This window comes from Cupressus sempervirens, chromosome 4, assembly GCF_028749045.1.
Source record: "Cupressus sempervirens isolate cs-2001-9-10 chromosome 4, ASM2874904v1, whole genome shotgun sequence".
Classification (NCBI taxonomy): domain Eukaryota; kingdom Viridiplantae; phylum Streptophyta; class Pinopsida; order Cupressales; family Cupressaceae; genus Cupressus; species Cupressus sempervirens.
Window position 1 is genome coordinate 822,304,828 of NC_143121.1, and position 16,088 is coordinate 822,320,915.

At 31.2% G+C, this 16,088-nt stretch overlaps 1 pseudogene; it reads left to right on the forward strand.

Moving 5' to 3' along the window:
- The first annotated feature begins 1,010 nt into the window (after nt 1-1,010).
- LOC149563911 (floricaula/leafy-like protein pseudogene) lies at nt 1,011-11,806 on the forward strand (annotated as a pseudogene).
- The last annotated feature ends 4,282 nt before the right edge of the window (nt 11,807-16,088 follow it).

The following is a 16,088-nucleotide window of genomic DNA, read 5'->3' on the forward strand; positions in this document are numbered from 1 at the left end:
CTACACTCGGTGAGGTGTCATATACATTGACATTTGGAAAGCGTTTCACTGCCACATTTTGAAAAGAAAAAACCTTGACCATATTCCTCCATCTTTTATCAGCTAAGGATACAGGCAATACCCTATCTAAAAAATGATCATAAGTAAGACTATGCCATATTTGAAAGCGTATTAACTTGAGTGCTAATCCTTGTATCATTTCATCTTCCAAACTTGTACTGCAAGCCACATCCTTAAGTTCCTCCAAGTATCTATTGTTACTATTAATTTGAGCATCACTATAAGATCCATAATGTTATGATGTTTTGAAGTTGGCAATGCTTTCATCCTTATGTGTCTCCATAAGGAAACGATTGAACATTTCATATAACCCTAAAAATGCCACTTAAAACTGATCCATATTTGAAATAATTTAAGTGCCATAGTAGCTAGGTGAAATTAGTTGGGCCCCAAGTGGATCTAGATAAAAATAATTTTCATTCTCGAACAACTAACATCTCAAATTTATCTAATAAAAACCTAGTACTAATCAAGACTAAATTCAACCACTAAAATAGAAATTAAAACTCAATTTACAATTTTCTACAAATTGTAACTTTTAGGCCAAGGGGTTATCCGGCTGGCTCTAAAAACTGACCAAAACACCTGACTAGGATCAAAAACTAGACAAACTAATTCTATGTTCTACATACTCTTACCCCATCAAATCTTATCTTATGAAAAGTTCATGTTCAAAAGCTATTGATTATCAAAGTTTCTATCTCAGAATTGTCTGCAAGCAAACATGTTAGAAAACCCATAAAACATGTTTAGATTTGGCTTCAAAAATTGGGCACGCTGACACTTGGGGGCATGGAAATTGGGGCGTTGGTTCATTTTCACAAGGAAAAGATAAATCTAGGATTAGGTCTCATGAAAAATAATTAGGTAGATTTGGCAAGTGGTCAAAGTGGACTACTCAGATTTGCAGAACTGGAAACATTGGCAAAAAGGTGGTTTTCACAAACGGAATGGACCTCGGCAAGTGTGCAGATGAACTCATCAAGACTTGTAAATTGGTACATTTAAAGAATTTTTAGAGTAGAACAAAATGGTACAATCCATTTGATCTCATCTATCATGGATTAAGAGCTATGACATCCTGAATAGAGGTACCAACTAATTTGCACTTATTGACACTAGTAAAATTTCATAAATTATGTTTGGAATCACATTAGAAAATTGATCAGACAGATTTTTTTAAAGCTCAAATCAAAAATATTTTAAGTCTCTAACCTCTAGAATGAAATACAAAAGGAATTATCTCATTTTAGTCAACTAGGTCAAAGTTATAATAGGTCAAATAGGGCCTCCAAAATTTTGAACAACTTACATCAGCATGACAACATTAAATGACCGACTTTGAGGAATTTAAAACCTAGTCAAAACATGTCAAAACAACATGAAATCTAAAAAATAAGTTCTCTGATATGGATATTAAACATTCCCAAAGTGGCGAATCATGAAACATAACTGGGTGTGAGATATTCAAATGAAAATAAGGCCTCTTATTTTTGTTTGACACTTGGGCAAAAGTGCATATTTAGACATTGCTCAAAATGAAACTTCATAGAATGACTCAGAATGGCAGTTTATCTTCATGGAACACATAGTTATATAGAATGCAAGGTGTTAGAAACATTAAACACCTCTTAGGCTTCAAAAGGATAGCTATGTACACATGCATTAAAAAGCACTTATAAGGCTTGATTTTTTGAATGGTACTCAAAATCAAGGCTTCAATTTTGAGTCCCAACAAGGTACACACATATTTAGAAAGAATGGGTACCCAAGGAACTACCTCCAGTTAACATTGATTTTTCTTTTAATAAAAGGATATATCACATAACTCCATCTTCATTACATGGTTTCAGCCTATTTTCCATGGATGGCATAAAGGTCTATTACAATAAAGTGGTAGAATTGATGGAGTATGTAGGACCTTGTTACAATTACAACAATTGGATGTGAATTGTGCAATATAAAAATAGTATGCATAGATATACATCATCACCAAATTATATAAAATGCAAAGAAAATGATCAAAGTAAAAGGTTTGCTATGTATATTGACGGAAGGCCAAAAGTAATAGGGAACATTGTAGGATTTATAACACGTTCTTGAGTTGTGTTAGCTAATAAGTGGCCATATTGTATATTTGAGACACATGAGAGAAATCATATTTTTGTATGTGTGATAAAATCAATAAGTGCAGGGGAAGAGCTTATGATAGATTACAATTTGAATCATGTAGATTAAAAAAAAAAATCCCTATTATGGGACTGGTAAGTATAACATTTAAACCAATTGCCTCCAATTAATATTGACTCCAATATATAATCTACTATTTTATGAATAATTATTTTGGTAAGTCTATTACTTTCATTTTGCTGCTAATTGCTAAGAATTACTAATCTTTTTCACAGGGTGACATGGATAGACCACCACCAATAGGTGGGAATGCACCATCTCACACACCTTCTTTAGTGAAGGTAAACCTTAATTATTGTAATTGTTCAAATTATATAGAAACAAAAGTCATATTATTATGTTCTTTTCTTTATGGCTTTGGAATTATTTTGATGGAATTTTACTGATATTGATGTTACAACTTGATACTTATTGATAGGAAAAAGCTAAAATGATAGTAGATCAAATGCAATTTAAAACACAGGTGTCATTTCTAGATGAAATAACCCTTAGTGTTGACCCCATATTCATAGCCCACAAACTCATATAAAGATACAGTGATGAAATTCTTAACATTATCCTCAATGATGACATAAGTGAGGAGACAAAGGCATTGAAAGAAGAATTGATACATAGTGCCGGTTCTTTGAAGGTAACCAATAATTAATCTCAAGCAATAATATAATTTCAATAGATTTTTATATTTTATAGCATCTTATGTATCATGATCTAAAATATTATGTGTTCTTCTATAGTAATTTGTGACACCTGCGAGACCACATGGTGAAATGGTAAGGGTTGTAGCGCACAACCTTGGTGTATGTAACTCTTTCTTTTTACATCATTACTAAAAATTATAGTATTATTACACCATTGAGTTTATTTAAAGAAAATTCAGTTATGACTGAGTGCTAATCCATACTTGGGTCTCTATTTAAACTAATTTAGGTTGTGCTTGACTATGAAAGGTGAGAGTGTTATAACCAACAAGTTCAACTAAGAACTTATTCAAGATTACACTAGTTAAATCAATGGTAATCTACTAAATTAGACATGGAGTTTCCAAACATTGCAATATGCCTTGCACATTCTAGCTCCTTGGAAAATTTTGGTATTTAGTTAGACTTTCATGGTTGCTAATTCATGGTATGTTTGATTTCTTAAAATGCAGCAACACAAGATTCACATGGGATAAAAAGAGGATTAAAGCATCACTATCCGAATCCTCCTTTTTTGAAATAATATAATTATCTTAATTTAGAATTCACTAATTGAAAACTCCCACTATTTTAAAATAAATGTTAGACTAGTGAAATACATATCATATCACATATTATCTTCTTTCAACCTTCTTCAGACTATTCTTCAAAAGTCACAAGAATAATGTACACATCTTAACTAGTTCTAGATAAATCTAGATTGTTGTTACAAGAAAAATCAATGTTTCTTTTTTTGAATAATACCACTTCACCTATTCTATTAATTTTAATAAAATAATGCATTTAGAGTTAAAATATTTGAGTCAACTAAGTGACCTAAATTTGAATTCCTTAGAATTTGAATATATCTAATATGCTTTGAACAATATTGTAAGTGACAATAAGTAAAGAAATAGACGTATAAGATGTCTCATAAAAGTTTGTAATTCTAATATAGAAGTAATATTAGAGGTATAATTTGTCTCATAAAATTTTAAAATTCTAATATAAAAGTAACATTAGAGGTAGGTAACAACAATATATTAAGACAAATAAAATTTATTCAATGCACTAATGTGTTTTGAAAGTTAGGTACATGAGCAAGGTCAATTATGTTTGTTGGCATTAGTAGGTGCACCATTTTGAATGTAGTGGAAAATAAATTGATGTTGATTTTATGTTTCCTCTACTATTAACTAGTACATTAAGTGCCTTTTTTGATAGATTAACAACAAGATTACACTATAGGTTAACCTATTTTTCCTTCTCTATCCTGTTTAAATAAATGATTTATTCTATGGTGATTGTATTCAAATGAAATATGATTGTTAAAAGTGAATCTTATAATATTGGATAATTAATAATTTATCATTCTCTTAATCATTTGTTATGTACTAAACAGATACAAGAAATGTTTAAATTGAGTATGTAAGAAATTTATAGCCATTTCACAAATGAAAGGTATGTAGAGAAGAATGACATGGATTTTGCTTGGCCATCTTACCTAACCTGGTCCTTGTGTTTGTGTTAGTAACCTTATAACTATTATGGGTATATTTATTTGATTGTTTAATCCATCATACTTAGTGTTGAAATAGGACATCTAATGTTGAAAGTGAAACTGGTGCAACATTGTCTATTTTCATCAACGTTATAACACTTAACTTTTATTTTCGAATGCTTCTAGCTATTATCCTATTTGATATTTATCCATTGCAAATGTTTTTGATAACAATATTGTACTCTTTAGCTCATGATGAAGTGCGGAGGCCTCCTTCAATTGTCACTCCAATATTTCCAATTGCAATATTGGCAACAAGGAGCATGGAAACATCCTTGACTATGCCAAATACAAGTTTTGCTATATTTTGTAATGTGCTAGTCATGCATTGTTTTTTTTTTTGGGTGGATTTTATACTCATGTACCTATTTCATGCACTAATAGATAGACCTTCAATTGATAGAGCAACAGAGACTAGTACTATTGAAGCTTATCCATTTCTTGGAGTAGCACGTGCCACTAGTACTAGTTCATTTGCGAGAACATTGTTGCTTAACAAGAAAACTATATTTCAATTAAAATTATGAAAGCTTCTAGGTGCTTTAAAATTGTTATTATTTATAGTGTAATTTTAGTTTACTTATACATAACTTGTTTTGGACTAATAATCCCATGATGTTTTTGTAGGAAATAATGTTTTCTTTGATCATCTTTTTGATATGACATTGAGGCTATTTGGACCCACCATACATAAAAGGTACATAGTTTCATATCATTACTACAATATTTTTATTTTCTTCCATTTATTGTACTATATTAAAGTTATTGATGTAACAATTTTTTATTTTTAAAAAGGTGGAATGACCAGGGTCCTGAATTAAAAAGTTGACTCATTACATCTTTTGAGGACCTTTTTGGAAAAAAACATTTTTGACACTTCCCTACTTCTCAAAAGTGCATCAAAACATATAAAGACTACAAGGGACCAATATAGAATGCATCCAAAGGAGAATCCAAAGTATGACCATCCTCTTATGATTCCACTGATGGAGTTGAATGAAATAATAGAAGATGCAAAAGGGAAAAGGCTACATGATAAAGGAAATGAACTAGAAGAGGGAAAAAGAACATATGTCATGACATTATTAAGTAGAATGCAATCATGCACTAATTAGTGATCTTTGTAAATACATAATCTAACATGTTTTAAACTATTCATAGACTACACAACACATTAGTGGCTACAAAAGTGAGAGTAGAAAAGGTTGGCCCACTCAAACTTGGCTCTAGTGGCTATATGAATCTTCAATCTAAACTTATAAGTAGCAGCAATGGAATTTCATATAATTTTTTTAATATAATGTTGCAAACAATTTTTTTTAATCAAATCATACATGCAAAATTGACGATATTAAGCAAAAAATATAGGGCACAAAATTCAATGCAAATCTCATCGATCAAGATTAAAAAATTGCCTTAAAGGAAGGCTACAAAGTCATGGATGCACGTCTATGCCATGAATCTGAAAGCCATACCCAAGAATCTGGTGCGCCAAATGAGACACACATAAGTTGGTCAAATGAAAAGTAAATCAAATTGAATAGTTGAGAAATTTCTTTTTTGGTGTTAATTTCCAACATAAATTGATTGCATAACAATGTGCATAATATTTCACTATAGCCTTCATATCCTATCATAGAACCTATGTGTGATGAAGGCCATGATGTGCATCATAGTGGTGCTATTGGAAATTAATTACACAATTATGAATACAATTTAACATCTTCAATTGAAATTTGATGTGTAACCTTTTTTTGAATATTTTAGAGCATGTTGAACATCATGGTAAAGGAGTGGAGCATGTTCCAAGCATTCAACATGTTGACATAGCAGTGGATCAAAATGTTAATGTATATGATGTGATATTGTCTAGTAAGAAAAATATATGTTATGTTGTATTGGTTAATTAAATACTTGTAACAGTTAAAAAAAGAAAAAGAGTATGCCAATTTAATCCATTTACTTGTTCTTGAAATAGAGCCCCCTTTAGTGCAGTAGCCTCCTGCTCCTCAAAAAAGGAGGAGGCATCATAATTTGACATTAAATGTGCCACAAGAGGAGGAGAATGAGGAAGATATTGATGCTCCTATCAACCTTTTTCTTAAGAGAGTTAAGAAAAATAAAAAGAAGAAATATTTTTTTTAAAATGTTTTTTGATAAACTTTGTTGGATAATGAAAGAATGTTGTTTTAAGTAATTATCTATGAATGTTGTGTATTAATATTGATTTTTATTTCATGTTAATGAATATTGTTATGTGTTAATAAAGTCTTGATTAGTATTGTGTATTAATGAATTTTATATCATATTAATGAATGTTATGTGATTCTATTGATTGAATGTTATAGTTCATAAATGGATGAATGAATGAATGAAGTATGTAATTAGATGATAATGGGGAATTTAGATTGATGTTTGGGGGAGGGGGATGAGGCCACATGAGCTTCTACTTTCATGTGGTTGCCCTTGTTAAGTAGAGAATATTAAAGTATTCTCAAAACCAAGTGAAGCTCAAACTAACATAACAAGGATATCTTCCTAACCAGCTAATAGTTTCTTTTCTTTGAGATAGAGTTCTGTGTCCATTCCTTTATCAATCACTATGCTTTTAGGCTCCTTAATTTCCTACTCTATTCTTTATTTTTCTTCAAAACTATTACCAAAGTAGCAATTTATTCTTGATCATCTTTAGCCTAGTTACCAAGCAATATAATTTTGATCCTGATACCTTTGCTTCATTCAACTATTGTTCTATTGTATTCATTAGGTTTTCATCCCTCACCAACATTTTTTCAAACATAAAAGGACATTGTTTAGGGAGTGAATACTTAATGATATTTAGCTAAATTGCAAAGTGTTTTGAATTATAATGAGAGAGTATATGGGCTAAGACAATATATTAAAATCAATTGTTATTGAGATTGTTTGGTGATTCTCCACTATTTTTCTCTAGTATTCATTATAGAATTGAATTCACCACCTATAATACAAATCTGAATTCATCATAGCATTGAATTCATTATAGCATTAAACTTAAAACTTGCAATATTTTTGTTAAAAAATAAAATCATGTGCAACACATGCTTTGGTGCAGGAGCACCTAGGCATTAGGACATTGAAGATGATCCCAAAGGATATTTTAATGATTTAATGTAAATCCATATGTTTGGATGTGGTATTCCATGTAATAAAATAAATTGTAATGCCTAAGGGCAATAAAATTGTGAAGTTGTCATTTAGTTGTCATTCCAGACCTAGATTGGTCAAAAGGTCAAATTTGTATAAAAGGCCATGAAAATGATAGAAATCATGTAGAAAGTCTTAAATATGTTATTTGAACATGTTTAAGGTGTTTTTACAAATTTTGGAGTCATTTTTTATTAAGTTCCACAAAAATTGTCAAAATGCATAAAAGTTGTAAAGCATGAAACAATGCAAAAATACATTAAAAGTTGTCAAAAGGAAGATGAAAGATCATAAGGGTAGTTAAGCAGTTTCTAGCTACCTAAATATGTATAAATATGATCTATTGGTCGAACCAAATCATTTTGGAGAGAATAGAGAAAGGGGAGAACATTTTGGAGCAATTAAGTGAGTTTGAATCTCTCATTTTGATTGGTTTTTTTTGTTAAGTTTCTGTTTTGAGGCCTTGTATGGAAATTTATGGCTTGGAAACCCTATATTTTTATAATTTTTAGATAGTAAAATTAATCATCTTTCTTATTCTTTTGGTTTGATCAATTTTTATTAACTTTGGAGGAAGTTATGAGGTTTTTGGTGGAAGTTAGTATTTGCAGATTTAGGATTTCTGAGAACAGTCATATTAAAATGAGTGGTAAAAATGAATATGGAAGAGTTAAGAACTCTAATAATATTAATTAGAATTATATTTGAGTAAAATTTTATTTCCTTTTAGTTTGGTTCAATTTTATGATAATTTGTGGAATTTATGACAGTTTTAATGAAGACTAGTTTTAAAACCTCTTCAATGGAGTTGCAGGCAAAGAGTTGTGATGGTATAATGATTTATGAACAGGAAAAATAAATGGATTACATATTTGGAAACTAGACTGGTTTGGTTTTATTTGAATTTGTTTTGTGAAATGTATTTTATGCCCTAGACATGGATATTGTTTTTACTTTTGGTTTATGACAGAGAAAATAGGTCTTGATACAAAGACCATAACTTGTAATTGGTTTATTGGATTGGTATAATATTTGAATATGTTTTATTATTCCTAATTTTCAAAAATTAATTCAAATGGTTTGGCAAGAAATGTTTAGGAATGAAAGTTATAAATAATGTAATTAGACATAGAAATCTGATTGTCTGAATGAAGATGTTGTCTTTATTGGTGTATAATGTTAGGGTTCTTTGTTGTAATCTTTGAGATGTTCTTGGTTCCTTGAGGGTTTACCAGCCTATTTTTAATCCCTTGAGTTGAACTAAGATTCCTTGAAGGTAAATATAGAGGGCTCTACATCATGCTTGCATTAGCCTTCCTATAGGGAACTAGGTGAGCATTTTCTGTTGGTGGATTAAGGTTATCTATACAATGTATTAGCTTCTATACCAGCTTCATACATACAAGAAAACTCTAGTAAGATTTCTATTTCTATTGAGAAATCCCTTTTTTTTTTTTCAAAACACAAAATTTTAATATTTTGATGTTGGTCAGAGCTAGGAAACTAACTAATAAGCACTACAATGCAATTCTTTCTTTCAATCAATCATATTAAGGAACTTAGTGACAATGTCTTATATTACACCCTTGGAGATGGTGACCCAAAAAATTTGTAGACTCAAGGCTTGGAAAATAAAGTTATAATCTCTTAAAGAGACATATTTTTGCAGTAAAAGAAACATATTTTTTGGTAACCAATTTTTAACATGCCTTGATATTTGATGTAAGGAGGAGGTGTTAATACATTCATATTACCAAACTCTATAACTAGGCTACTTCCAAGCCTACCATTTATATTACCATAATGTTGTTAAAAAGATTGTTCTTTCTTTAATAACTCTCAAATTGTCCAAATGTTTGAAGAACAACTGAATACAACAATTGGGAAAATGTTACTTGATAACTAATTTCCCTTTGAATTATAGGTATAGCTCCCTTGTAGGTGATCTTTCAAGAATTTTTTTGTTTCTAATCCTACTATTTCATGTTCTTGACCAGAGAACACAAGAGGTAAATAAAGTTAGACCTAGGAAAGAATAGCTTAGGCAATGGGTTAGTCTTGAAATGAGATCAACTCCAAAAATTCAGACATCTTATGAATCCACATAATTGATTATGCAGTTATGAAAACTTTTAGTATGAATAAAATGTAGGATGAATTGATATGAAGCCACAACAAAAATATTCCTTCTAACTTTAGTAATTCTCTAATTACTTTGTCAGTTCGTTAAATAAAAAAGATAAACAAAGCTCTATTTGTCTTTAGATTTCTAATCTAACCTGTAAGAAATACACTGACTAACATATGCATGGAATAGTAAATAAATGGTATCAAATGCTTATATTCTTGTCTCTACAACAACAGAGTATTTCACACCAAATTTTTTTGATCCGTCTATTATCAGAAGAAATTACATAAATAGTTCTTTTTCATCTCTCTGTTCTAGCAGATATTGATTGACAATAGGTTATCATTGAGTCCTTGAAGCAAGTCAATCGATTGAGATTCATAACCATAACACTAAGCAAGATGGTTGAGATGGGTTTTACTACTAACACGTTGGTTAATCTAATTGAGCAAGAGCTAGATGATGTTGTTAGGATCATGGCTGAAATATACATCCTTGATCTTCTTGTTGGAGAAAAATATGGCATTAAATTTGCAATTAGGGTAGAAAGGAGAAGGCTTGATGAAGCAAAGAGGAAGAAGCATATGGAACTCTTTGCTGTCATGGATGGAAAACAACACAAGAGCAATGATAATGCCTTAGACACACTATCTTAGGAAGGTAATTTGTGCCTATCCATTGCTACATATGTTTGAATGGAAGAGTTATCATTATAATTGGATTTTGTGTGCACATATAGATGCTTTCTTACTCTATTTTTTGCTTGTTCCATACTCTAGTGTCCATATTTTCCTCATGTTTGTCTCTAGATATTCTCCTCACAAAGTCACATAATTTAGATCATATTAGTAGGTAGCATCTAAAGCTATATAAATAGTAAATACTTGTAGCATTATATATACCTTTGTGTAGACAAAATTTATTGTAATCACTCTTCCATTAAAATGAGAACTGAGAACTATTTCATTGTTCATATTATTTTGAGTACCATTGTTTCATTGTTTATAAAGATGCAATTTTTTTTTATGCTTCAAACCTTTAATGAGTTTTAAAACTTTTCTTCTCTGATAGTTTCAAATATGGTAATTTTCTCTTCTAGGATCGATTTTGTGATAGTTTTTAACATTGACATTTCAGATCATACTTTAGGATGTCTTATGCATCATGACCAAAGGCATTTTGATTATGAATCATGTACAATGATCAACATTGATACTAAAAACTATCCCACAATCTATTCAAGAAGAGAAAATAATTATCTGGTATAGATTGTGGAAATCTAATACACTTTAGTAATTAAATCCAATACATATATGACATGATCAATGATTAGTGGTGAAGGGGGTGAGATTCAATAGCTTCTAAGATTCATCATTTCTATATGAAATGTATTCTTTGATTTATTGGTTCTTTCTAATATTTGGTGAAGAGATGGACTATATATGGATTATAAGGGTCTATTAGATCATATGATGATGACTTAGTTAGGTTGTTGATATAGGTCTATCAGTGGAAGAACCTAATGGAGATAACACTATGATTCTTTCACAGAATAATTATCTATTGAACTTTAATATAGGCAATGATCATGTGATGTAGCTCCAAAATAATGACCATTTGAGTACTGCAGTGAGTGGACTAATGACACTACTTGATAATAACAACTACTATGGTGATCAACAACTCAAAGCTTGCAAAAAGAAGAGGAGAAAGCACACAAAAGAGTCTAGCGAACATGGTAAAGATTGGCAAAGAGAACACCGTTTTATTCTAACTAAACCAAGAGAACTTGCAAGAGGAAAAAAGAACTAGTTTTACTATGTGTTTGATCTCTATGAGAAGTGTGACAAGTTTCTATTTGATGTTCAACACATCACTAAGGAAAGAGGGGAAGAATGCCCTACAAAGTTATTTATTAATAATGCTCTACAATCACCTCAAAAAAGATATTGCATAGAATTTAAAACCAAATCTTGGTTCTTTTATTCAAATAGGATTAGATAAATTTTCAAGAGAGAGTGATACTATTTGTGACATGGATCAAAGTGTATTTACTTGGTTAAAAAAATGTTTTGATCAATAGTGTAGTAACTCTTCTTATATGTTTAGACAAATGTTTGAATTGTGTTGAAATGTTTGTTTGATCTTGTTCAACATGCTTTCCTTTCCTATATAATGCTCATCTTCATATTTAATTTGGTTGTGTTTGCATCCCTGTTACCCATGACTTGATAATACTTTCTTATATTGACATTGATGTCTATAATATTGAACAATTTTGTAGATCTCTAGAAACCATAGGTGGAACCTAATGGAAAACCATGTGATGTTGTTGGGAAAAGTGGTCTCATGGCTCTATATGATAGTTTTTTTAGTCAAGTTTTCAATAGCCTTAATCTTATTTATGATTTCCATATTTTAAATGCTCAATATACTTTCTGTTGGTCTAATTTTTTGCATGACAAAATTTCCTTTACCCAACTATAAAAGGTCAGATTGGATCCATTAATGATGAATAGGGTTTCTCTTTTAAATCATCTATTTGTTAGCCTTTGAATTTTTTTTGTTAAAACCCCTATGGTTCATTTCTTTCAAATCTTGAGGTGTGAAATCTTTTTGAAAAAAGGAACTTTGGCGAATATTTTGTCTTCTTTTAATTTTTACGTGCCCTCAAATAGTCTTTCTTCCCATGTTCCTCACCATCCAATTTTGAAAAGATCTATAGTTCTCATTATCTCACTATGGAAAGGTGTGTAGAGGATATGTATAGCAAGGTAGTGAGTACCAAAAAATTTAGAAAATGGAACTGTACAATGAAGGTGCGGCAGTCAAAGATTTGGTTGTGGCCAAAATTTCAATCACATGCACTTTGTTGGTAGTGTTAGAGCAGTAAAAGTAATCCAATAAAAGGCATCCAAAAGATGTCACTAGAATAAGGGTTTTTCTGATGACTCGCTACCTCGCTATCAAAAAAACTAAGTATCTCACCATTAGCAAAGTAGCAAGTAGTCAATAAGTACAAGATGCTGTGGCTTCCAAACTTCTCAGTGACCATAAATTTGTCCAAGTGGCATGGTGAGTAATAACTATCATTGTCAGAAGCAGCTAAAATGGGTGATGGTGGCTTGATTTGTTTCTATTCTTTTGACACTGAGTTTTGTTAAAGACATCGAAGCTTGCTACCTCGCTATCAAAAAATTTCAATATCTCACCATCTACGACATGACGAGTTGCCAAGAAATGAACATGTGGTGGAACCTCAAAAAAATGTAGAAAGGTGACTTGGATTAGAGTAAGTTTTTGTTGTGCCAGATGTGCAAAATTTTTATGTCATTAGTATCCTGGGCCCAAGCCCCATTCATAAAATGCATGAGGGATTCTGATCATCAAATCAAGCTGAGATCAATGATCCTCACTATCTCGCTATGGAAAGATGTGTAGTGTTTATGACCCACCACTCTTCAGTGTAATTCGTGCAGTTTTTTAACCTTTGGATTGATCTCAAATCAAGAGTTTTCGCTATCTCACTAGGAAGAGTTTCTCGGAGGATATGTATAGTGAGGTAGTGACTTGATAACATGTGTCCTCGGTTGCCAGTAGGTCCAAACAGAGATGCCACTAGGAAGGGAGCTATATATGTGGTTCACTCTCATTGGATTAACTAACCAACTTGTCAAGTGGAATACTTGTCACCTTTTTCTGCATCCCTTAATCACAAGATTTGTTAAGATCGACGGCATAGATTTTAAAAGAAAAAAACAAAAGGTGGTGTTGCTCTATGTATTTATTTGATATGAAAGCTTCACATGTGTAAAACAAAAAAAAGTATAATACAGAATATTTTCATAGTCCCACCTTATCCAAATAAAGATTTCAAGCCTTTTATGAGTAGAAGAAATTAATGAGAAGATTGTATTTGGAAAGTGTGTGAAGTAATTTGCTTGTGAAAAGGTTGCAGATTTGTAGAAAGAAATAAGATAGAACTTCAGTTAAGTAACTATACTATAATTTCTATTGTGATCCAGTCCTACAAGTATAGTCAAAGAATCCCTCCAATGGACTCATCAAATCTTGGGTTGTGGATAGTAGAGGGATTGTTTAACGAAAGCAATTGGGTCAAGGATGTTGATACCTCACAAACTAATTTGAATTTGTGCAAAAGATGGTTTGTAGAGAGAAAGTTGTTTATTCCACTTGCCAGTATATGGAATTGTAACTGAGGAAGACTAGTAATCCCAGGTTTTTTAATGATTATGATCTCTCTGAGACTGTGATAAAGAGTTGTGATCGAGCCACTAAGGTAGTGAAAAGAGCCAAGGGTGAGCTTGGCAAAGTTAGAATCCTATTAGTAACAACATCATTCTTTAAAGAAATTTTCAAGAAAACATACTTCAATACCAAGGTAATAGAGATATATAGAGTCCTATGCCAAGTTTTTGAAGAGCGTGAAGAAGATTTTATACTCATGGGTTTCATGTGTATAACTACTCTTGCTTTTTGTTAACGCATGTCTTTCTTTGCAAAAGAGGGACATGTTTTGGTAGAGGAAAGGTTTTGAATGTAGATAGGGCTGAAGAGGCAAGAAATGCTCATTTCGTTATATTTGATAGCCTCATTGCCTCTAAAGCTCTGATGTGTCATATTAAGTGACAATCCCATTACCCTAGGATACTTGTATAACAAAGGAGTAGTGATAGGTAAGAATGACTCTCACAGTACAGTATAATGATAATGAAACCCATGGTTTGAGGTTAGTTTGCAATATTCAGAATAGATTTCATCATTGGTGGACTTAGTTGTTGCATACATGAAGGAATCAAAGTTGCAGCCAAATTAGAATATCAAAATGTAATAGAAAGGGACTCACAAAGGAATTTTTGATCTACAAATCTTTATGTTGTTTTCAATTTTGTCTTTTCTAATATGTGTTTTTAGGGCCCTTGTGTAAAGGACACCTGTAAATTACATTTTCCCTTAGCTTGTTGCAACTCATTCCGATATAAATGATTTTTCAAGGCAATGTGATGGTCTGAGACATGTATAATTTTCAGTCTTTCAAAAGAATACAATCGGTCCAATACATGTAGTTGTTCTTCTGAGTTTATTTTTAATTATATATCTTCTGATAGTATTAAGGAATGTAGAATCAGTAAGATATTCTGGGTTTTTGAGTGAGTTACTGTTGGTTATTGTATTAGTCATATAAAAGGATAATGCAAAAGGGTATTCATATTATATCCGTGTCACCATTTTTTGTCTCCCATCTCATGAATTTTTAAATTTTGAAGTCATTTGAATAAGGTTCAATTGGTTGAATGTAGTTTGGATGGGTTGTATATTGGTTTATAGTTGCTTATAATTCAAGGGATTATGTAAGTGCTTCATTAAATTGATAGAATTCATGAGTTTATGAGGGGGATATTTCATAAGAATGGATGTTGGTGACTATAGTTGATAGTTTCATTACAAGTTATTTGAAATAGGATCTCCTACCAATAGTTGACTCCTTGCCCCATGGATAAGGCACTGGTATACAAATCAAGAATAATTGAGATCAAATTTAGCTTCTACATGAAAAATCAATTATAAATTCAAAATTATTCTTATTCTATTTGGTTCAAAGTTTTAATATTGGTCACCACTCATTTGTATTTTTATTTTTTTGGGTTTTAGGTAGCCGTTGTTCCCAGAAATGCTTGTGAACTCAAGGAGAATTATGACCAGATCTACTTATCTGGACTACATATAGATTTGAGAATTTTAAAGAAAATTGACAAACTGTGTATGTGCTTGAGGGAAGAAGATGAGAATCAAAATGAAACTAAAATAATTCCATACCATAGTTTGCAATAGAGTCATCCCTAGGTATACCTGCCTTGGTTTAGCACAGCCTAAAGAGTAGGAAACCATCCTTGATTTCATTGATGTTGGGTCTAGGTGATCTACTTGTGTAATTTACTATGGGAATTGGCTAATCCTTAGGTTATTTGAGTATTATCATTTTAGTATTGAGGCTCTCTATTGCTCAGTAGTTTTAAAACTCCAACATTTTTTTAGGAGATAAATAGGAAAGAGAATTTATTTCAATACATTAAACAAATTAAAGTATGTCTTTCTATCATGTAGTTGGATGTTGCATCATCTAAACTTCTTGTAATAGATAATGAATTCAAGTATTTAGATTTCAAAAAACAATTGAGTGAAACTATAGGTTCTTTGCTAGAGCTATGCGTAGTTCCAATTTTCAATGAAAATGATGCAATGAGCACAAGAAAAGCACCATACA